The sequence below is a fragment of the Ornithodoros turicata genome, chromosome 2 (assembly GCF_037126465.1).
Source record: "Ornithodoros turicata isolate Travis chromosome 2, ASM3712646v1, whole genome shotgun sequence".
Taxonomy (NCBI): Eukaryota; Metazoa; Arthropoda; class Arachnida; order Ixodida; family Argasidae; genus Ornithodoros; species Ornithodoros turicata.
This window is the reverse complement of record NC_088202.1, coordinates 84,464,314-84,488,156: the sequence shown is the minus strand read 5'-3', so window position 1 is coordinate 84,488,156 and position 23,843 is coordinate 84,464,314. Positions and strand designations below refer to the sequence as shown.

The 23,843-nt window shown below is 45.9% G+C and overlaps 1 long non-coding RNA gene across 1 annotated transcript; it reads right to left on the bottom strand.

Annotated features, from left to right (window-relative positions):
- Positions 1 to 7,917: 7,917 nt before the first annotated feature.
- Positions 7,918 to 10,293, bottom strand: LOC135383795 (uncharacterized). Its single transcript, XR_010420071.1, has 2 exons — positions 9,788 to 10,293; positions 7,918 to 8,265 (listed from the first exon to the last, which is right to left on the bottom strand). It is a non-coding gene; the product is annotated as an uncharacterized LOC135383795 (long non-coding RNA).
- Positions 10,294 to 23,843: the final 13,550 nt, after the last annotated feature.

Genomic DNA, 23,843 nt, shown 5'->3' with positions numbered 1-23,843 from the left:
CTAATTAAATATTTATAATACTTTATTATAAAGCAACCTCGCTGAAAGATTCAGTACGCAAAATATAAATGTAAATGCAGCCACTGGACATTACGCAATTGTATTGTTGACTCATTAGATGAGTCACAGAATTAGTGAGCCCATCTTCTTTAGCGTTTTAGTATACCATTCTCTATATCATTAATTTACTGATTCGCTTTAGTTTCCCCACTTACACACTTCAACAAATTTTCGAAAGAGCCCTCAAAACTTCATAGTTTCGAGAGAAAAAACTTCATAGAGAAATTTATTCAGTGGGTGGCGTAATTACAGGTGGTACGAAGACATGGCTTTTAAAAGTACTGTGCTAATGAACATGTGTGAACGTGATGTAAAGGTGAGGCCAATATATGCTACGGCGAAAAAATTTAATGTGCAGGCTATACACAGGTGTTAATGAGATACATACAGATGGACTAAGCAATGAAAAACAGAGATGACGGAATGACGAAATCGTTCCACTTAGCGACCTCCGCGCCAGTGGCGTATCTAGAGCTACCTGCGCCCATGGCAACCAATGAGTCTGCGCCCCTGTTCAGGCACATATCGAGGACACAGTTGCTCATGTTTTGTAAATACTTTAATGAAGTCCACAGAACTACTACACATGCAAATGGCCCACTAACGTCACATGATAGCCTTTCTGGCTTTTGCTGCTGCAAATTTGTCGCTAATGTCACTGAAATCAATTATTTCTGTTTCTTCTCCTTCAACACTTAGGACAGCAAGGTCGGAGAGCCTGTCCTGGCCCACTGATGCTCTTAAATACGAAAGTATCAGCTTGCTAAGCTTGCTTGTAAAGTATAAGCTTGCTAAATGACCGCTCACAGCTGGCAATTGAAACCGCGATCGTAAGCATTATCTGGACCGCAACCCGAAGATTCGGGAAGACATTCTCATCTTGATAGTGAACAATAAATTCAAGAAGCTCTTCGGGTCTCGATATTTTGTTTTCTGTGCGCCTCGCGAGCAATATTCTGCAGTACAAAATTTCTTCGTACAGCTCGTTGCTGTCCACATCGGAAGTGTAAAATTTGCCGAAATCGCCCCTACACCTTTACACCTGCCCCAGCCCGACACACGGGTTCAGGTCGACCCTTTTGTTGGTCCGCCCGATACGAACTCCTCTTTTCGTCGGGTCGATTTTCTTGCTCAGATATCTCTCTCAAAGTCACACTGCTGCGATCGGCTTGCTACCTAAACATCCTCAAATGCTGCTGTCACGTCTCGAGTGGGATCTCCCTTTTGTTTAGGCTGCTTTGGTCTCGGCCGTGACAGTCGCTCACTGAGCTGGTTCGGTTTGCTCACTGTGCCCCGTTCTCGTCAAATACGTCACGCGCCCAGTTTAGCTACCTCGTGGTTAACATGATGTCCTTGGGGATGCGTTTTCGTGTGGTCCGCACTACGTTTCACACTACAACCTCTCTAATGGCGGGTGCATACATCATTTATGAATGTGCCAGGTTGAGTGCCCGACCTGGCACATTCACACCCTACCACATAATGGCGCCCCTGTTCACCTGGCGCCCATGGCACCTGTCCACACCTGCCACACCCTAGATACGCCACTGCTCCGCGCTGCAATACTCGATAGTCCCGCAAGGAGATCGATCCTCCCCAACGTTCCAGATAAGACAGGACTTCCTATCTTGCAAGGAAAACGTGGTCAGCACTTGAAGAGAGCTCTTCTTGGAGTGTCTTGATCACGAGACACCTTGCCCGCTGTACAAGTAGCGGGGTGGGAGTCTCTCGGGGACTCTGAACAACAGCTTGGCAACTGGCGGACCACAAGACTGATGATCCGCGTGCGGTTAGCAATGCTCGCATGTGACCGTCGCGCGAACGCAGACGAAGCAAGGTTTCCCGAAAATCCCGGGACACCGAATGCGTGTGGACCTTCGCAGATTCTGCCAAAAAGCTCTGGCTACACGACTGTCATAAACGACATGTTCGTTCGACTCGGGGTGTCTGCAAAAGGGGCACGTAGAGTGGGGTACGACCCCCCAGCGTCCCAGTCGGCCACGGGCAGGCTGAACTTTCCAGGCGAATCTCCAGAGTATGCCCTGAAGGCCACCACGAAGCCAGGACGGGACGAAAGCAGGCCACCGAATTTGGGCACCTTGTATAGCGCGGCGGGAGGGTTCAGCTGTCAAAGCTACAAGAGTAGCCACACGGAGCGGTGGTGCTATTCCGGGGTCGACAGTGGGAATTGCAACGCAGACTTGTTGGAAGAATCGCACTACTGCGGCTTGGAACCTTCGAGGTACCTCAGCGCTTGGACTGTTGTTCAGTTGGGCATCAGGCTCGAGGAGGCGACGAAGGGGGCCTAGCCAATATTGTAGAAGTGGCTGTGCAGGGGTATGCTCCGATGACAAAATGCGCATTGAAATATGCGATGCAAAACACCGACAGGCAATGGCAGCATCCGGCACTGCCAAGCCTCCTATCTGTGGAGGCATGAGGAGCACCTATTGATCGAGAAGTGCCGTTTTCCGACTCCGGAAGAACGAGACGATCTCCGTGTTTATACGTGATGTTGCAGTGGCAGGCGGCAGAAGAACGTGGGCCCGAAACCAAAGGTGGCCTAGAAAGACGCCGGAGGAGACATGCTCGCTCTCTGTATGAGTAGTCGTACTCCTGCGCTGCGCGACACGAGTCCTGGATCCGCCGAGTATCCAGTGTCCAGTTGAGAGGCGTGGGGTCATCTTGATCAAAAATCACACCAAAGATGCGCATGCTCGTGCATTGTTGTATTGGAAAGTCAGGTTCGACATAAAACGATCCAATCTTCAATCCAACAAGAATCTTGGACTTTGGGTGTTAAGTGACTGCCTGATACTGCTGCGTATTGCTCGTACAGCTGCAGGACTGCCGTTAGCGAACATCGGTCGTTGATGAAGAGTGTGACGTCATCAGCATACGCAGAGATCTCCCGCAGATCATATGCCGCCGAAAACGTAGAAGTCAGACACTGCATTCCTTGACAGACTTCGATGCGGACCGGGGCACATAGAACCTGTCTAAGCGACTGGCAGAGGGTCCCCTTGTCCATGTTGCAGCGAAAACGTCATCATGAAGCGAAGGCCACGCTTCAACCAGGTCGAAGACCGACAACAGCCGCCGTTGGCCTCTAGCGTTCCAAGTAGGCCTACCCTGTCCCGGACCGCGGACATTACGATTTGAGTCGGTCACACAATTGAAATCACCGACTATCAAGACAGGAGAGTTGACCACACAGTCTTCCACCTCACGAAAAAAAAACGGTTCGTGAGAGATGCGGATGCAGAGGCATAAACGTTCACAAGCCGATGCTTAGCACAGCCTATGAAAAAGTCAAGGCAAGTAACCCTGCCATCGGTATCATACGAGACGAAACCATCCTTTTGAACATGGCGACTGAAAATAAGTATCCCCACGCCGGCATCTCTGCATACACAAAAACTTAAGAAAAACAAACAAAAAGAAAACAAGACAACCGATATTTTCGCTTAAATGCGGCTACCTCAAACTTGTTTTGAAAATGTTTTGCTTCGTTTGTTTGTTTTGTTTTGTTTTGGTTTTGTGTTTCGTATTGTTCATTTCGAATTGACCTTTTCGAATAGACCTTTTTACAAAATTATGTGGCACCTCTGGCGGTCAGAGGCGGAGGTAGAAGAAGAACAACAAAATCCCCCGTGTGCGCAGCAGCAGCGTCAGCAGTGGTAAACCATAACGGAAGCGACGACGGGGCAGTGTCTCTCAAAGCTTCCATGCCGCGTTGTTGGTGGCGCGCGCATCTTTGTAAAATCCAATGAAAAACGCTCAATTTGATTGACAGGTCGAGCCCCGTTTTTAGGCTCCTCCTAATGGCCAGACTCCCTTTGGCATACACGGCACTGGTCTGGCGCAAAGAGTGTTTCCTTCCTCCATGGTTGGAACGCATCGAAGGCACGAAAATTTACATTTTTGAATTTTGTCGCCTGGAAATTTTGGGCAATTTTTCCGGAGACGAGGAAAAATCTGCTTTTTCCCCCCCCGAAAATTTCCGTTTTTTTTCCGGGGCTTCGCATCTCTAGTGTCTAGTCACAACTCACAGCGGCCAACAGCGGCGAAGGCAGCGAAGGTCTTGCTCACTGATCTCGATTGTAAAAGGCTGGATCGCGGATAGGGAGCGCGAGCGTGAAGAAACCGGCCGCCATCTTACGGTGCCCACAACAGTCGCCGCAGCGATCATGGCAACTTCTTGCAATTACGGTCGTACCAACTGTACTGGCAAGGTTACAGGGCCTAAATTTATACAGGTGAGTCACTCTTCATCAAGGAATAAATAGGCGTTCAATCTGTATATTTAGTTGACCATTATGAAGCGTTTTTTTGCCCAAAACGAACAACAACAACAACAACAACTAAATCATGACTATGGCCTGGGGTGATTCACCGCTTGAGAGCAGTACCCTACCCCATTACGAGCACTGGATGCAGGTTGCTTGATTGCTCTTCCGACGTTCAATCGAGCACACTTGCATTTTACCCGGCGGCAAATACAGTTTGAGTGCATAATATGCTTGAAAGAACACGTTACACTACACAGGTAGTGTTGTCATCAATATATGTGCGAGTACGCGAGCGCTTTTTTGCATGTATTGCTAGCATGGTACACGGTGTTCTCTGCGGAAGCAAGTGCCACATTCATTTCTTTGAGTTACCTTCGCGCACAAGTTCGGTATTACGTCACAATGAGACTACGATTGTCACCTTTTTTCGTGTCTTGGTATTGTTTTGTGCCTTGGTTTGATTTGGGACAAAGAATCCTGCGTAACGGTGGTGTGGCGCGACTTGAATAACGCCTTTGTCTGAGCTGTATCGTCAGCTTGTTACGATAGTAATAATTTGTAGCGTGTCGTGCTATTTGAAGCAGTTTTTAAGGCAAAAGTGGTCACTCAATACAGGTTTCGTCATGAGGGCTACCCAGTGAATAATCTGAGTAGTGTGATACGGCTGGGTGTACAGGTAAGTATCACGTTCCTCATCCACTGGTTTCTACTTTACAGGAAGGAACAACCTCAGTGCACGCACTGTGGTTAGCCTCTCTCAGTTTTGCATATTTTCTTACATGTTCACATCAGAAACACACCTTACACTTTAGGCTCCTTCACCCAGCAATATAATAATTAGAGATTATAATTCTTTTTAGAATAGTTTTTCATCTTTTTAATTTTTAGAAGATACAGGGATAGCAGGCCCCCGTTCCTAAGCAGCTTTGCTCACGCTGCAGTTGTATTCAGCAAAAGCATGTGGGTACTCGAGAAGGACATTCAGTTTGGCACAACCGCGCCTGCAAATAATCAGAACAAATGAAGGAAGAAACAAACAAACATAGGAAGGGCTGTACTTCAAAAAGAGGTAAATCTTGTGTCTCAAGGAGGTGTTACCACTTTTAAGTAACTTAATTGATTAAGCTTACATCACTACCTGATTAACTGTCCTAACGAGCGTATTCTAATTGCGTGAAGCAATTAGATCACGCTCACAACGTATTTGGGCTGCTTCGGTGTGTCCATATTTGCGAGGCAAAGCACCGCAGTCGTTCACTAAAAGACTCTTTCTAAGGCGATGCTTGATATAAATTATACGAAACCGATACACGGCTAAAACAACGGCTGTGATTCTACGGAACGATCTCTTTCTGCCATGCGAGTATATCCTTTCCCGGACCGTTCTTTATGGAACAATTTTTGTCCAGAACGCAGCACGGCATATTACATACATGGTGGTTGTTAACCTCACATCGTTTCTTGTTGAAATATTGGCTGGGAAACGTACTGTAGTACAATCCCCAGCGCTGCACTGCTGTGACGGTCTAGTTTCGGAATGCAAAACATAACGTAATTAAGAATCGAACGGCAGGACACCTGTGAAACACTGTTAGGATACATCAGTATACTGGCACCTTACAAAATTGTGTGATGACAAGCAACGATCAACGCCCGCAGCGCTATAAATACTCACAACCTCCGTTGCCTCCCATTGTTTTCTATGGGCGCACACTGCGCTTTAGGGCCTCCCAACATGGCGGCCCGAATGCACGCCTCTCCCCCGCGAGCCCCTCTCCCATGCGCCATCCAGCCTTTATACATAGAGATCAGTGGTAAAATCGTCCCGCGTGCTCTCAAGAAGCGACACTTTTCACCCCGACAGGCGGAGCACTCGTGGCGCACAAAGTGGCTTCTTCTGACGCCGGCTAAAGTGACTTTAGCGCCGGCGGGCCTTCGAACACAACAGCAATACCACACGGGGATCTTTTGTCCTCTTTGATGTGTTCGGAAGGACCGTGTAAGTGAATTGTCACCAAAGGACAAAAGTTGTTGTCTGAGCTGTCGATGACGAGCTGAGAATTCACTCGAACCGCAGAATCGACGAAAATAAGTACGACTGGAGTGTGGCCATGTGTGTTCGCCGGTAAACATGTGTTTTGTTTCCTTCTGCAGGTCCTTTTCTGCATTCGCAGTATATTGTATCACTCCTCTCGTTCCGACTGTTGATGTCGCAAGCAGAAAAGTTGAACAGCGCAAAAAGTGTCGGTACAGTGTTGAGTTGCAACAACAACGAAATACGTTTGCACGCTGGGGGTTCAGCTTCGGCTATGTGGGACCGGCTCCTCCCGGCCGCGCCGCGAATGCTGAGCGAGCGCAAAGGCGTTTTTGAAACACCTGCTCTTTCTGGTTGGAAAGCCGCGATCTTGTTTGTGCGCAGGAAAATTTGACAAGTTGTAGCACAACTTCAGGACCACTTTGCATTGTATACGGATTTTTTTTTAAATATATGGCCGGTGATTGATGATACATACAATGCACTGTGGGATGTACAGATCTCAGTTAGCTATTATAGCATACATAGCGACAAACGTCCTAGAAAACCACACTCATAGAATAAAGAAAAGTAACAAATTACACTCACAAGAAGGCGCAGAATACCTGTACGTAATCAGAAGTTGTCGTTGCATGGGAACAAGGGCTCATTGCAGAGTATTCATTTTAGAATGTTCTTTACAAAATGTCGTCAGGCTCGTTCACTTGTACTGGATCATCTCTCAGTTCCCTGTGCCTCGCTCTCCGGAGTCAATTAACTCTGGAACCATAATATTGAACGCATAATTTCTTTAGTTGAGGGTCCGAGCCTTTCGAGAACGGATCCGGCTTTACTGTGATTGCCTTCATGTCTGTCGGCAATGAGATTGCAAGCTTGCAATAATTTCTTTTCGCAGCGCTTCGCTGCGCTTGAATTTGATAAAAGTACTGGCGTGATTTAATGAACCTTCTTTACATGCTTTGGCGCCAATCGCATGCTTTCTTGCAGTTTCTGTAATGTGTAGATAGTTTCGCGCAGTTGAAGGGCATTCTACCTCGAGCATGTCGTCATCATCTATCGGATGGGGGCTTGTGCATATGAACGGCACATCGGCACTACAAAATGTTCGCAGCATTTCACAGCAGTGGCTGAATTCCTGGGTTCAAATTTTGATACGGCTTCATCCTCGTAGTCAATACCATATTGATAGTGCTGCTTCGCACATGCTGCCGAACAAAGTGAATGCGAATATAGGATGTTTGATAGGGTGTTTCACCTAACGTGGAAAAAAAAAAAAATGTCGTATCGTATCGTATCTTATCAACTTATCTACTTGTTATGGGGTCAACGCTATTTATCTTGGGGGAGATTTTGCCATGTTTTCTGAATGCCTTTTGTCGAATTTAATTCGCGATAACTTCAATTTCCCAAATTGAACTCCGAAATTTGCCAAGTCAACCTCGTGTTTTTTCTTTCTTTTGAAGAAACAGAAAGCGCATAACGGATTTACCCCATTTTGTTGCAAAATACATTCACAACTGCTCTGATGCGAGCCATTAATATATTTATTTCAAACTCTGTTTGCGAGTCAGCGCGTGTAACGATATGGTGAAGCTCGCCCTTTAGAGCAGTAGTTCACTACTGATTATTCGTTTACACGAAAAACAAACAAACAAAAAAAAAAAGAAACAAAAGAAAACGCGGTAGCATTTTTTTTTTGGTTAGAAAACAACTTGAAGTTAGCCATTATGAAAGCGTTCAAATCATGACACACATAACCCGATGTCGCACTTTGTGCACTCCGCACACACGGTACTGTTGCAGTTGCCTTCTACGCATCTCCGCCTCTTGTGTGCTCTGGAACGGGTGCTACAATGTCTTGTCAAACAACTTGTACATCTGCAAAGACATGCCACTATTTCAGACGTAGACGGTCTTCCCGCCCCTTTCGGCTTGTATTGTGAACGTGTGAGATAGGCCTGCGCTGTCCCGCCTGCTACCGGAAGTCCAGTTGCGAAACGCTAGATCTGCTTACGCCTGATGAGCGCCCGCCCATTGGTGATAGCAACGTCACAAAGGTAAGCGAATATTGGCCATCACTATTTTTTTTTACCAGGAATACAAATTCTGCAGCGGGCACTGGCAGCAATCTGAACGAACGAAGTGGAGGGGATTGAACTGATCGATCAAGGCGGACTTGTACGAGCGGAGGTGCCGGCGTTAATGGAAATCTAGAGCGACGAAGAACTGCAGAAGAACGCCATGACTTTCAAAACTTGGAAGAAAGGACGGATCGTCTACGAAACTTGAAAGTGCGTATTCAACAACTTGACAGTCAGGTAGAGCCAATGATTACCAAAGAAGAATTTGAAGACGAATATATATAAAGCAGATTGAAATCCAAAGAAACAACGCTGAACTCATCACGACATCTGTTACCATTTCAGTGCCGAACATCAACGATTCAACAAGTGGAATTCAGATGATCGAAATACCATCTCGGACTGTAACACGTGTCACTCAGCAACAGAACGCTACATGTCAGGAAGCTGTCCACGACACTACCGCATTTCCAAACGACGCACTTGTGACTGAACATTCTTGAGTCGCTGCTCACGACAAGGGCAGATATGGTGTAATGTAAAGTTTTGCAGCCAACCGACTTTTCTTTCGACCTGCAAGCGATCAATTCCACACGATTCATGAAGTAGTTGCTGGACGACATGATTTTCTTACCCGATGTTCTTACCTCAGCAGGAACCGAACAAAGCACGTCTATAATGACGAACTACCTGGACCCGAGTCACATACAGTCAGCATATTATACGTCTAATCAGGGGGCTGTTGAACCGCTATTGAAGGAAGACGATACGCAAACAGAAGGACCGCATTAGACTGACCACTCTTCTAAACGGTCCATGAAAGGAAGTGGAAAGCATGGATCAGGCAACATTCAACAAGAACATGAACTCAATTCATACGCCGCCGCAGTGCCACGCGCCGAATCCTGCTGACATGAAAAATGAGTGGCTTCCTACGCGTGAGACAGTGATCATCAACGTAACGACTTCTTCGGAAAGTACCTGTATATCACCGACCGCAGGTACAGGCTTGATGCCATGATGCAAATACTGCGTGAAACACACCAGGTCTTGGATGTGCTGTGCTGCTAAAGGCACTGTCAATTGGCAAGGGTACCTGAGCAGGAGAGCCATCGGAATACGACAGATCGCTCGACCTGAAGAGCAATGTCCTGAGGACACTGAGCAAGATCACACTAACTGACACAGGAACTCCGCAGTACTCTTCCGAAGAATACCACCTTGTATGTCAATGGAACGTCACCTGATACGCAAAGGACCACCCTGGCTTCAATAATTACATGTTATCACACAAGTGGACAGCAATGGAACGTACTCACCTATCGGAGCTTATTGTCGTATGACCATAACGATGATGGAATACACCAGAACCCGATATCGCCTTTTCGCGGGGGAGGGGGGGGGGGGCAGTCCGCTAAATATTTCCTGATGAAGACGACGACGCCACCTCGTGCTTCACTCGTTCCTATCTGGCCCTTCCATTAAACATTGCCCTGTTCCTCCGTTGTACTGTCTTCTACATAGGCTCCACACCATGTACCGTTGACGCAACTGTCAGTATACAGAACCGGCCACACAGCGGAGCAGGTCCCCTTTTCGCCATTTTCGTGTAGGTCCCCAGAGGTCCAACGACGAATGCAACGCTTCTTTCTGTGGACTCTTTCGGAGGAACCACTCACCGCGACGTCCCGCATGTCGCCGCCTTCTTCGGAGCATTCAGCATATCTCGCACCAACTCTCTGCCCATGTGCAAGTACAGTTTGAGCGCAGGATCTCAGCAGCCAACCGCTCAGCCAACCAGAATCTTTATCAGCAGAGTCTTCGTCAGAATAGACATTCGTTTGTTGCGGAGACGTCGTCTTCATCATTTGCTAGTATATCAGTTATTTCTTGTAGTGTCAACCTGCAGAAAACCAAAAAGAAAAGAAAGAGAAAGAAAAGAAACAGAAAAAAAAAATTCCAACTAACCAAGAGCTGAAGTGTAGAGCCGTAGTGCAAAACATAGCGTGATCGTATGGTAACGCAAAAAGTAAACGGCTGCCCAGGCTTCAAATAATTTTAGCTCAGCCGCATGTTTTCTCCACAGTAGAAGGAGAGTATGAACTGTACATTTAGTGTCTTGGACTAAATATATAAGATATATGTGCGCGAGGAAATACACGTACCCACGTGAGTTTGTCATGGCGTCAGGTCGCCAGCGAAAACACAAGTTTCGGCCGCTGCAAACGGGTGATCAGTAAGTCGTAGAAAGATACTACCACTGGAGCTTTTCCTTACCTAGGCCCGCGAAGAAGAGTGACATTACTTTGACTTCTGGGAAGTCTCAACCAAAAGCAACTGGGGTGTAGTATACGAGACTGCTTGGGCGGTAATGGATTAAAAATGTCCCTTTCTATGCATAACAGTGACAAAGTATTAGGTCTGCCGCGCGTCATGGTTGCCCGATGACTGTTCTTTATGAGCATCAATTTCGAAAATGAGCGCTCACGGGAACTGTTCCTAACCGTATATCATAGTGAGATATAGTATACGAAGCGCAAACATTCATCATCTCATAATAAAGTTGTTTGATCACAGTTGTCTCGCGACGTAAAGTCCCGAATTATTATTATCATAATAAAGTTGTTGGTGTTACATAACGGAAGGCTTCATTCACTCCCTTGTGTAGAGGAACTGTTCTCGCCTGCCGGCCTCGTCATGCAAAATGCCTTGGCAAAGTGACTAAAGTGACCTCGTCAGGAAAACGTTCATCCAAATCTGCTTTATATTGGATCTTGCCATCTTCTTGATGTGTTCGGTGCCGAGTATGCCGATTTCTCCGAAGACAGAAATCCTGGACGACAGTTTTTCATAGGCAGCCAACCGTTGATCAAGAGAAACTAGAAACTGATCTTCTGCCGGGAGGAAGTTCTTTATGCGGAATTTTTCTGAGTGGCTACTAAACTGTACATCTGTGGCAGTTCCGCTCTCTAAAATTTTATACACCTCCTTGGGTGTAATTGGATGATACCATAACTGATTAGTTTTTTGGAGTAAATCAACACCTTAAGATGGAAGTACGCCCTCCAGGAGAGGTGCTAATTTGACACCATCTGGGGTGTAACTAAGTGGTACCGTAACGGATTCCATTTTCGGTGTAAATCTACGCTGTAAATCTCACAGAAGTGGTCTCTTGATACAGGTTTCCTCACAACCGCCTTGCAGTGATGGGCAAAGTACCTCAAAATTATACTTAAAGTAAAGTACCAAGTACCTGGCATCATTTGTACTTACAAAGTACAGTACAAAGTACCCAATTCCAAATGTACTTCAAGTAAAGTACAAAGTACTAGGCAAAGTACTTCAAGTACTCATCAAGTACATTGCCAATTTAATTTGTATCACTCTCCATTTCGCTGTTTAGTATCTGTGTCTTGCTTTTTTTTTTGCAAAACTTTAGCGAGTATTCTTGACAAATGCTCTGAAGACATAAAGTCCTAGGTTAAGTGCCAACCCGTGAATATCAACTTAATCAGATGCCATAATTTGCAGTTACATGTAGAGAGGTAATCAGTCAGCTGTGCCGTTGTTATGCAGAATAGTATTATACCCTGACTGATCCAAGATCACCCGCCTAGTGTGGCGTTCCAATACTAATATTCAGCTATAACAGGATAGGAAATTTCAAGGAAAAACAAGTAAGACAAGAACTTTATTTTGAGATGGAGAGTGGGGAGGTTCATCGCCAGAGGCGATACTCTACCCCATTGCTTGTGGGGCATGTGGGGAATAAAATAATGAGCCCCTTCACAATAACCATCGCAGTACGATGGTGTCTAGAAATGTCAAAAGAGCTTTGAGCGCAGATCGTTGCTGTGCTGGATTGGGCCAGGGACCAAGCAATTTCGATAGGGAGAAGGGGCGAGAGTCCAGCTGACTAAGAGACTCGGAGAGTGCGGTTCAGGAAGGTTGGTAGTGGGGACAATGAAGAAGAATGTGCTCCAGACTCTCAAGAGCACCACAGTGGCAGCAGGTGGGAGTCAACTTGTCTCAAGCGGTAACGCCACTGAGCTGTAAAGGCGCAGTCGACAGGCCAAAAGAGATTATATATTTCTGGGCATTCCATGCTGCTTTTTTAAAAAGGACATGTTTAAAAGAGAATATGAAGAAAGTAAGAAAGGATGAAGCACAATGTAGGCCTTCATCTTTATACGACTGTGATCTGCAGCAATGTAATCCATGTGACCAATCAAAAAAAATGTAAATTGTAAAAATTAAAGCCTGTGTGTCTTTCGGGTGTCCATCATGTAATGCAATCACACATATATTGTGACATAAAATGATTATTAATTGCCAATGAAGGAAACAATATAAAAATGCATGGAACCCTGCATTGGGAGAACTGAAATGACAATGGACCAAGTCATCGCGCTACTGTTGCAGTGTTATAATGTATGCGTGTCTGCATTCCATTCGTTTTACCTCATAGAAGCGTTGATACTTTTTCAACATTTCAAGCCTCTCAACAATAGATTTGCTTCAACAAATATGCTCTTTAAAAGCACAAAGAGTCTTTTTGGTAAAATGTCAGGCTGTGACTCTTGGTACTGCATCTCACTAAAAGCGCTAAAATGACGGCAAGACGAAAACTCAGAGATAGCCCTATCTGTGTGTTTTCGTCGTATTGTTGTCATTTTAGCGCTTTTAGTAGTGTGCATTTTTGATACTCTTTTGTGATTTTTTGTCTGGAGTCCAAGTTTGGGTACTTGATGGGAAAGTACTCGGGAAAAAAGGTACTTGAAATACGGTACAAAGTACACGATTTAAAATGTAGTTAAAGTAAAGTACAAGTACACAGAAATGTACTTAAACTACTACTTGAGCACTTGGTACTTCAAGTACTGCCCATCACTGCCGCCTTGACATAATGAAGAAATGGGTGCAGAACCTGCGTAGAAAAGACTGGACACGGACGCAGTGCCCACAAAGTTCGATTTCCCACAGCACCTCCCAAAAGTGAAAGCATTATATGTGCCACATTAAATTTTTAAAGTATTCTGAATACTGTATAACCCCTCTGCGTTAACGCTCATAGATCTGAACCATATATGTGCAGTAGACCCTCAGTAATTCAAACTCGGGGGGGGGGGGGCAGTGATTCTTGTTTGAATTAATAAACATGCACATCCTAACTTGTGCTGCTGCAAGAGAAAATTATGTCGAGGGTTTGCAGAGGTCGGCATCTTGGCCCGCGATTACTCCCGCTACTCCCGCTCACAATCATCTGATAAGAGCTCATCGACCAGCAACTCACTATGAACCATGGGCGTTCGAATGATTTTTTCTAACGGGGAGGCAAGCGTGGAAACCCTTACACCCCTACAAATTTTTTTCTGAAGGAGGATATTGCGCACTGTGTGGGTGTCCATTCCTATTATGATATCTGGGATTAATCATTACGACGTATGACTAAAGAGTGCACTATTTTCACAAGCGACCTTGGAGTTCCAGGGGTACGCAGGTCGTGCAGCCGCATCAGCGCGTGAGTTACCGGATAGGCCAACATAACCGGGAATCCATTGCAGAGAAAGAACGTGACCATTGGCACAGAGCCGATTTTATGTGTGGATGATCATGTTGGGTAGGTCACGTATGATGGTGGGACGGGCAGACAGCAAAAGAAGAAGGGACGCCCTGCTATCAGTAAGGACAACCCAGGACTTCTCAGGTAGCAAGCCAGCAATGTATTCTGGCTGCGAGGATGGCATACAGTTCTGCCTCAGTCGAGGACACGGGATAGGGCAACGTTTAGGCTTGCTCGTGGTTCGTATCTGTGATGTAAAACACTGCCCCCGACGTGTCATGCGTCACATAAGCATTGGTGAAGATTTGACGACAGCGGAGGTAGGTAGAGTTGATATGTGCCAAGGAGAGCTGATGTGCAATACAATGGGCTGATGGGCTTCGTGTTTTAGAGGAAGGTCAGAGATTGTAGGGGGGATGACCGGACGCTCAAGGGTCCATATAGCAGGCGCGAAAGAGGGAATATATGTCATGGGCGGGAGATAGTCGCTTAGGCGGGCAGCGGCAGTGCTGCGGGTGGAAGCTGGGCCGTCTGCTGCAATATGACGAAGTGGATGAGAAGGGTGGGTCAGACAGCGGTGGTATACGTGCAGGGTGGTTGAATCCCGTGGAGTGGAAATAGAGTGTTCCCTAGCTTATGCGAGGACGGAGTAGGTCTCCGTTATCCGAGGGTCCCCTAGGCAGACACGGAGACTGCGGGCTTGCAGGTTGAGAAGCTCTTGGTCTCCAGGTAGGGCTGATTCCATGGAGGATAGGGAGGTCATACCGTAGCGTGCCCAAAAGAAGAACCGTATTGACTTCGTGGAGGTCGTGGAAGGAGGTGCCCCAGGACGCACCTGCGACACGCTTGAGGACGTTAACCTGTCTTGAAACTTTGGTAGCAAGCGTCTTCACTGGGTGGGGGGAGACTATGGTAGGCCAGTAGGTATAGGGTTTTCGATTTTCGCTATTTAGCGAAAAGCAGCATCGATAAACGTAGACCGCAAATCATTTCCGAAATGATTTGTACACCGTTAATCACCGGAATGAGCGCTTCAGCTCGCTCAGTTTCATTTCCTTTGGCTTCACGTTGAACTACAATGGACGGAAGAAATGAAATCATAAAAAAAAAAAAATAGTAATGAACTACTCTCCCACCTGTCACAGGGTCAAATTACAAGGGCTATGCTTAGGATCTGCCCAGATTAAAATTAGCCCTGTTTCATCAAGAAGCGGCCCAGATAGAGCCCGGAGGAGTGCGTTCACTGTGTACATGGGACAGTCCTGCTTTGCTTTCCACCAACTGTCTTCCAATTTAAAATGTGACCACCAAAAGCCAGCGATAGGCGGTGGCGGGGCGAAATAATCACTGGTCAGATCCGATTTTTCACGTCGAACGTGTGAAAAACTAAACAACAAAACACAGAAATCCTACCAATAACCTGTAAGAATCAGTGCAGAGACATGCCATTTGATGCTCTTACTCTACAGGGATAATGGGCCACAAACGAAGTGGGCCTGGCCACAAATGGGCCTGGCGATGAAACTCCCCAGTCATCATGTAATAAAGTTGTTGTTGTTATGTTGCTGCTGAGATAAATTACTGCAGTAACCAATCAAGTCCATATACACGGGTAGCATGAACCGTTTGGCAAAATCATTATGCCATACACACGCGTGCATGCCCTAAATCACCTACTCAAAAACTGAAATAAAAGTTTTGTAATGTGCGAGTAAGCGGCATGCGCGATTGCAATACAGAAACACAGGTACCTTTTGGTTAATTTTACAGTATGGGCTCTTGCCTGTGGCAGGCAAAAATGGAAATAAAGATACATTAATGGATCCAGAAAGCAAGTGCGAATGTGCATCAGCAATTTGAACATCAACGTCAGACTGCCTCAGTTATCACGATCATGAGTTTATAGAGAGTTTTCGCAAACCATTGATAACGTGGCTTGCGTCGAACCGTATCAACCGAATCCAATCACTGGATAAGTCACACGTCACACATGTCACAGTAACACACGTGAACACGTGATAGTGTAACACGCGATTGGTTCCGATAGGCACGATAACTTTACGAGCTTTACGGTCTGCTAAAACTGCCTATTTTGCTGCGCTCTGCGTGGGAGCGCACTCGTCTTGCACGGATTCCAGTGTTGTGGGCTACTGACCTGCTTACACCTATTGTTGATCACCTTCATTTTGCCGTAAGTCTACTTTCGGCCCCTTGACCGAGTCTTAAATTTTGAGAAACAGTATTTTTCGGATTGTACACTAATATTAGCCAAGTCAAAGAAACATATTTGCCTAGGTCGGTAGCCACGTACCATTGTTTGCCCCACCCTACCGCAATACGCAGTTTTTGTTTTACGTGACTACAATGCAATCTGACTACAGGATCCACCGTTATTTCGCTCTCCGATGTAATCGCTCCTTCCTTACTTCCGTAAAAGGTTATATGAGAGCGAACCACTTTAAGATGCAATTGTCTATTTCTGAACGGAAGAATCTCGTGTACCTTCTGCTGATTTCACTTGAGCCAATATGTATCTGTTTTCGACTGTCTGCGAAATACCGAACAACAAATCCAGGTATAAATTTTCCTTCGCTGTACATGTTATGTTGGAAGCCGTCTGCATTCCTGAAAGGGCGTGTGGCAATGTCAAGATGCACAATAATAGAGTCTATTCCCGTGTGGTACGTATATCGCTTACGCGGCGTTCGGAAGAAAATGGATCAGAATACAAATTACTGGGAACGATGTTCCACGGACAGCATAATTCAAGCGCTACACGTAAGTTCCTCGTCAGCAGTTCGAAGCGCAGACGTCGAGGTCAGCGTGAAATGAGACTTGGGGCACGTGCAGGGAAGAAGAGGTTGTGGATGCAGAACGTCTTGTCGACTATCCTTAATCTGGTGACTCGGGTGAACTATTGTAGCGATGCAAGACAGAAAAGGGAACAATGATTCACGTGTTGTTGGGTTGAGCGTCATACAACATTCGTGGGCTATGGGTGTTGCCCCACTTGAGAGACCCGTTGGAATATATTAAGCACAAATTCTTGTTTTCTTCGTGGTTTATGTGAAATATTTCAGTTATAAACTTCTGTAGTGCGGTGCAAAGCGTAAGGGATGGTTGTCACCATTGTACAAGTATGTAGTAGGGGTAAAGTGCATTTTCTCATGGCATGTTCGTGCTAGTGGGATGCACAGCAATCGAGCCTAGGGTTCGGAATCTCGAGTTGTTTTACAATCCCGGGATATCGGGATTTCTAAATGTGGATCCCGGAATCACTGAAAGGATCGGGATTTTTTCACAGCTAGCCCCAGGTTGCAGTATAGGACTGTATCCACCTGCACATGATGGCATGATTCATGACACACATCACATGATGGCATGATTCATGACAACCCGAAACTTAGCGCCTGCGACAATTTAAGTACCTGTGAGTGCATCTGTCTGGACTTGCTGCGCGTCTGCGATAGCAGGGTTACCAGCTGCTGCTTCCTGCCACGATTATGCTGTACATTTGAAAGAATGGTTTGGTGATGTCAAGCAGATGCAGCGATGGCACATGCAAATTATACGGAATCTATATTTCGTTAAGTTAGCCGACCATATTCGCGGGCTTAGAAGTCTTCATGATCATGTAGAGGTTCACCGAAGAAGCCTTCAAGCCGTCGGTGTAGAGCCTGCGTCATATGCTGCTATGCTGACTGAAATTCTTATGCAACCAATTCCTCATAAAATGGCCGTCGACTATAACCGCTACAGAGACATTTGTCCACTGTTCGTCCTACTGCGGGAAGACTAGGAGATGCAGCGGGAGGTCTAGGAGATGGAGCAGGATGCGGACTAGGAGAGTCCGCATCCTGCATCTGCATGTGCTTCTGAAGCGGAGCTGACGAGAATCATCAATTTTTTTCAAAGTTGAATTCGAAAGCCGTGAACGCTATGCTCGATGGAGTACTAAGAGCCCGAGTCCTGTGAAAACAGTCGTCCACGCAGAGATCACAAAGCTTCGTCATCCGCCTCCTCCCTTTACTCGTCATCCTCAGCAACATCTGATTGCATCTGCAAAACGTCCAACAAGACGCAGTTATGTCTAAGTGTCATGCGATGGAACCAATCTTTTATCGAAAGGCTTCAGACGCTTAGGTGTACTATTAAAGGTCATTGTGCAAAGGACTGCAAGGCACGAATTACTTGCACGAGATGTCAAGGAAAACACAACCTCAGTGTGCAGTGTATGGCTCCCAAGAAGATCACAAACCTTGCTGCACAAGATCATATGTAACCAATAAATTAGGCAGAGTGAAAAATATTGGCGACTAGAATTCGCGACACCTAGCAACATTCAGTTTCTTTGAATCTCGTATACTAGACATATATATATTATATTATATTGTAATGTCGTTCTAATTTGTACACTGTTTCTTGTTGGTAGACCACCACAATCACTTATTGGTCTATTCCACTCATTTGTTTATCTTCTAGGATAGCTTATAGGGTGGTTCCTGGAATGTAGGCTACACCGAGATCCATCACTTTTGCCGATTATTTGCCCACCAGTCAAGGGCACTACCAATTATTGTCTGCTCCTCTAGGGCATGTCATAGATTGGTTCCAGATACATCATTGACCGCAAAGGTTGATTTCTCAGAACATGGCGTACCTAACCTGTCATCTGCATAAGGTGTGATATCAGCAACGTCTGTTTATTTTGGACAGAAGCTTCATGAACGTAAATTCTGAATATAAAAGTCCTGTTCAGCAAACGGTGTTTCGGATTACGTTAACCTTTTTCAGGTTGAATGCATTATTATAGGTAAGGGTGAACTTTTCTGATTCTGTCTTTTCCGGTGCACATGCGAACTCCAAAACGCTCCAGACAGGCTGCAGCATTGCTTGCAGAAAGTAGGCCGAACTATGTGGGAACAATTGAACACTTTGTGCAATAACGGGATCAATTGGAAACCCCGAAAACATTTGGCGAGACGATTGAAGCAGGCATTCCTTGAATAACGCCATTGAAAAATATACAGCACCCATATTTACGTATCACAAGTATATGCTGTTAGCATATAGTTCCAGGGTTTGCGACTTCGCGGGAAATAAAGAAAATCCAGGAACTTCTCTTATTCCTTTTCTTTCTATGCGGCACTGCGTGCACAGTATTTCTCCGTAGAAAAAGCATTTCTCATAAGTCCAATATTTACGGTTCCACAGTGGTGGTGCTACGCCAAATCGAGGCACTTGTGTGTAATGGAGCAGGAGCAACCACAACCGAGCTGCTTATGCTGCTAAATGAGCACTTTTGAAAGTAATGCGACAAATTAGCACGAGTGCAAGTGCTGTTCCGCTCAAAACACCCATTGGTCCCGCTAACACGACCACGTGATGTAGGAAGAACATGTTTCTCCCGTGGAAGTGGTTGTTTATTTCACCATTGTAAACACCAGCTGATGAAAAGTTTAAGTTAGGGCTGTATGAATGTGTATAAAGCCACTGTGCGTTCTTTCTTTTTTGTTTTTTGGATGGGGGGCAAACATATACATCCCTGTTCTCCCTCTCCTATAGCGAGTCCACGAATTGAAATGCAGTCATGAATTTTCATTGGCAATTGTACATATACTACCATATATAGATGACACTGCACCAAAATTACTAAAACGGGACGTTCACGTGCTAGGACACCGCACGTACACACAGACAGACAGACTAACAAACTTCCCCTTATCCCCTCCTCATTAAGGTTCAATTGAATGTCGCACAGCGACATGGACAATGACTACAGCGATTATGCTTTAAGGTGCATAGCCAGACCTCGTTGATCCCATCTTGTGCCGTATCCGCCTCATCTGAGCAATACTTGTTCACCCAGCTTACTGATTTGTTGAAGAGTATTCATGCCACAGCGGCGGTGAATCGCCCACCTCATTATGATCCAATGTATGTATGTGTGTGTGTTCATCGCTCACAGCGGCCGACTACATTGTGCTTTTTCTTCGGTCGTATTCGAGTTCAACTCTTCGCGTCCTGATCACGAACTGAGAGCGGGATCAAACACGTGTTTCCTTTATTCCCGCTACAACAACATGATATGAGGGTGGATTTTTGAAACCGTCATTGAAAGAGGGAGGAAGAGAAATATGCCCGCTGCAGCCTCTTGTCGGACAGTTCAATGCACGTGCCCATATTTCCTCATGTATTCCTCCCGCGATACGACAGATATACGAGATGTTTATTTATGCACAATACAACAGCCTATACACAGTAGTCCTAAAAAAATTTTAGAATGGTTTTCGTTGGTCGTCTTATGCAGCTTCAGCCAATTTCCAGGAACAACAGTTTTTAGCCCCAGGCATGTTGAGGGAATGAGACGTGCTGGGTCTGTGCTGCGGCGAGTGCAACAGTTGGGTAACCATACACATATTTTCTTCACGTTGTAATATGTGCTGTGGTCGATTGAAAGGGGATATTTGTCTACACGAGTTTACGTGGACGTAAACACATACGGCCTCGCCTATAAACGCGCTGCAGCGGAGTATTTCAGGCGAAAATTTCGGACGAGGGGAATAAGAACGTCTTCGCTTATGAACAAGTCTACGACAACCGGTCATTTCGGTACACGAACATTTCAATTAAGTGTATAAGTGAACACTTCGCCAAAACAACGAATAAAACGTAGTCGCAGCAGATCTCAAACTTAAGGTGATACTTTTCATTAAAAAAGTAAGTTTGACGAGTTTTTTCTACTGCTTCCTATTAATTAACAGACATAGTATGCTAGTGAACATATAAACTAATACCGTTAGATGAAAATGTCCAAAGGGAGGCAGGGACGAGTTTGATGAGGAAGTTCGTCTTATGTCGTCTGAATAAAATAGTCTTAATAAGTTTGGTAAAGTAGCTATCAAGCTTCGTCTAACGTAATTTCGATATTTGGTTATTTATGTAGCCAAATAGAACATTTACGTTGGGCCTGCCGGTACATTTCGATAAATGCGCTATTAAAAGTACGAGACACCGTGTGCAGTATCTGTCCGTGTCTCGCCGTCTCTTTAGCAGTTTTACCCATGCGGTTATGCATGGTGAAGTTGCTATTGCAACGCATTCGCGCACAACGTCAGGCTGTGGTATATGCGACGGGCAGCCATCCATGAAAGCAACCACGCGCAAGCGATCGCGTTGCGTAAAACAGCGTATACTCCGTATGCCGAAATAAACACGAGGTTTGGAGCCCCTATTTGCTAATTCGAAAACTTCACTGAGCCATGAATAAGTTCCTGACATCAGGTATAGTGCGTGCCGAGCAATGTAACTGCGAAATAAAAGGAGGCTGGTGCGATTTTATAGGTGTTGTGACCGCACGAACTTTATTCAACGGCTTGGGAGTGCATTTCATTTGCTTGCCCTTTCATCCTAAACTTTATTTAGCGCTTTCGCTACGTTAGCGAAGTGCTCGCTTCGGGATTCTCTCGCTCGATAATTTTGAAGAAAATCGTTTGGTCTCAGTCAACAGAGATGGTTGCCAGAATGCAGAATCCACGTTGAGTCTATCGTTGTGCGGTGAAACGCGAAGTGTGAACATGAATTGTGCGTAGATCGTACGTGAAATTTCAGCATGAAAATTGCAAAACGCGAATTGAACGCGGATTCACCACTCGTAGAACGGCGGTAGACTGCCGTTATGATAGCGTTTGTAACCACGTAAGCTGTAATTTAAGTAAACTGCAAACGTGGAATATACAATGTTGTCCCACTGCAATTTTTACTTAAAGGGGTACTAAAATACAAAAACAACTTGCTCTCAAAGGAAAGTCCGTGTTTCAATTAGTGCCATTCAAACAAAATTACTTCACCCAACGCTACCGTTTAGAAGAAAAACGCAATGAAAACAGAGCCGTCTTTGGCGGCAACAAATGGGATCCCCAGGAGGCAAAGATTGGCGGCATGCAGCATGCCGTATATGCGCTGCATGATGCGCACTGCTGCATTTTTGTGTACCGATTCATTGAACTGTATCCCACAACAGCTCTCGCGAATGTTCCACGCGCACTGCTGCATTTTTGTGTACCGATTCATTGAACTGTATCCCACAACAGCTCTCGCGAATGTTCCACTGACAACATTTATCTTCACGTCCTTCGGACAGCGACACCAGTCCGCTTCGCAATGCGCATAATGTTTTCCACGGGGTCTGCTGCATGGCTTGGCACGCGCAGCATGGACTAAAAACACCGATGCACGAGCTGAAAGGTCGTTCTCCGCTTAGCGTCGAAGCAAGAAAGAGTCCATATAATTTTGATTGTAGCTCCGTAACGGAATAAAAGTTTTGACACACACGCACACATACATTGGATGGTGATGGGGTGCGCGATTCATCGCCGCTGAGGTGGTACACTGCCCTATTTCGCGTTGGGAGAGGATGAAGGGATGATGATGGGGGCTTTCAAAGAGCCGTTGCCAGACTGGTGGAGCACAACTACTCCGCCAGAAGACGAAGGCCCTGCGTCTGGTGGGCAGCGTTCGACCACGGACCGAGGATCTTCGCTAGGTTGAACGGCCGCTTGTCAATGCGTTGCATAGAGACTTCCATTAGTGCACGGTCGTGGTGGTATTGCCCACAAGACAGGATGACGTAGCTGAGGTGCACTCCACAAGTGGGGCAGAGGGAAGATGAGGTGGAGCCGAGACGGTGTTGAAAGGCAGGTGTAAAGGCAACGTTGAGCCTCATGCGGTGGAAGAGAGCAGTTAAGGGGCGCGGTAGTCGCGGAGGAAGGACGAGAGAAAGCATAGGGTAAAGAGAGAAAGAGAGAAACTGACGTTCTGAGGCTGGAACAACATAGAAGGGACAGATACAAACAAAGCCTCAAATTGTCTAAGAAATCAACGATGAAAGATGAAAGTCACTGAAAAAGTTAGCCAGCTGTAGGGACCTACATTAGAGACAAGGGAGTGAGCTATGTCGTGTTCCCACTGAGCCTGCATCTTGGGACTCGTGAGTGTCGAGAGGAGGTGTCTTCGGTCGCCCGACGACATCATTATCGGGGAAAAAGCTGCGTGCTGATGGGCGCTCAATGCGGCTCTGTCTGCTTCTTCGTTGCCGCTGATACCGACATGTCCGGGGATCCACTGCAATACTACAGTGTGCCTACACACAGTGTGTACTACAGCTTTGGATTATGATAACAAGTATGAAATTAACATTGCGTGTAACGTAATTTGAAGTGCACTTGTTTTTGCATTTTAGTGCCCCTTTAACGGTTCCGCATGTACACGGTGTGTACACAGCAAGTGACTCGCCGAAATAACATTGATTTATCGCACATACAATAGCGGCATTCTTTCACGCGCTGCTCTAACGTCGGTGATATGAGTAAACCTAATTTTTTTTATTCCTTGTTAGCGCTGCGAAGCAACTGTGGCTATGAGCGGCGTACAGACGTGGACAGATGGAGAGAGGACAGCAGGAAGGAGTGGGGGACAGGGGGATTAGCATGCGTCCTGGGCCGACAGTAAACCTAAATGTTGTGACGAATAAGTCGCAGCAGTGCAGCAGGGTGTCTCTATGCGCAGGAACCAAATATAGAGCATGCCCCAACTGCAGGTCGAGATGGAATAAAAAGCTCACGGTAACAGCAATTTCCTGGACGTAACCAATTTGTTTGTACTCGCGTGTCGCAAGAGCATACAAACGATCGTCACTCGAAACAACGGAAACCGGAAGCGAAATTCTGATTTGGTTTGTGTCTACAATGGGTGCGTTAGTTGGAGTCTGTCAAAGTAGTCAGACTTCATCTACTAAACGGCCAAGCCAACGC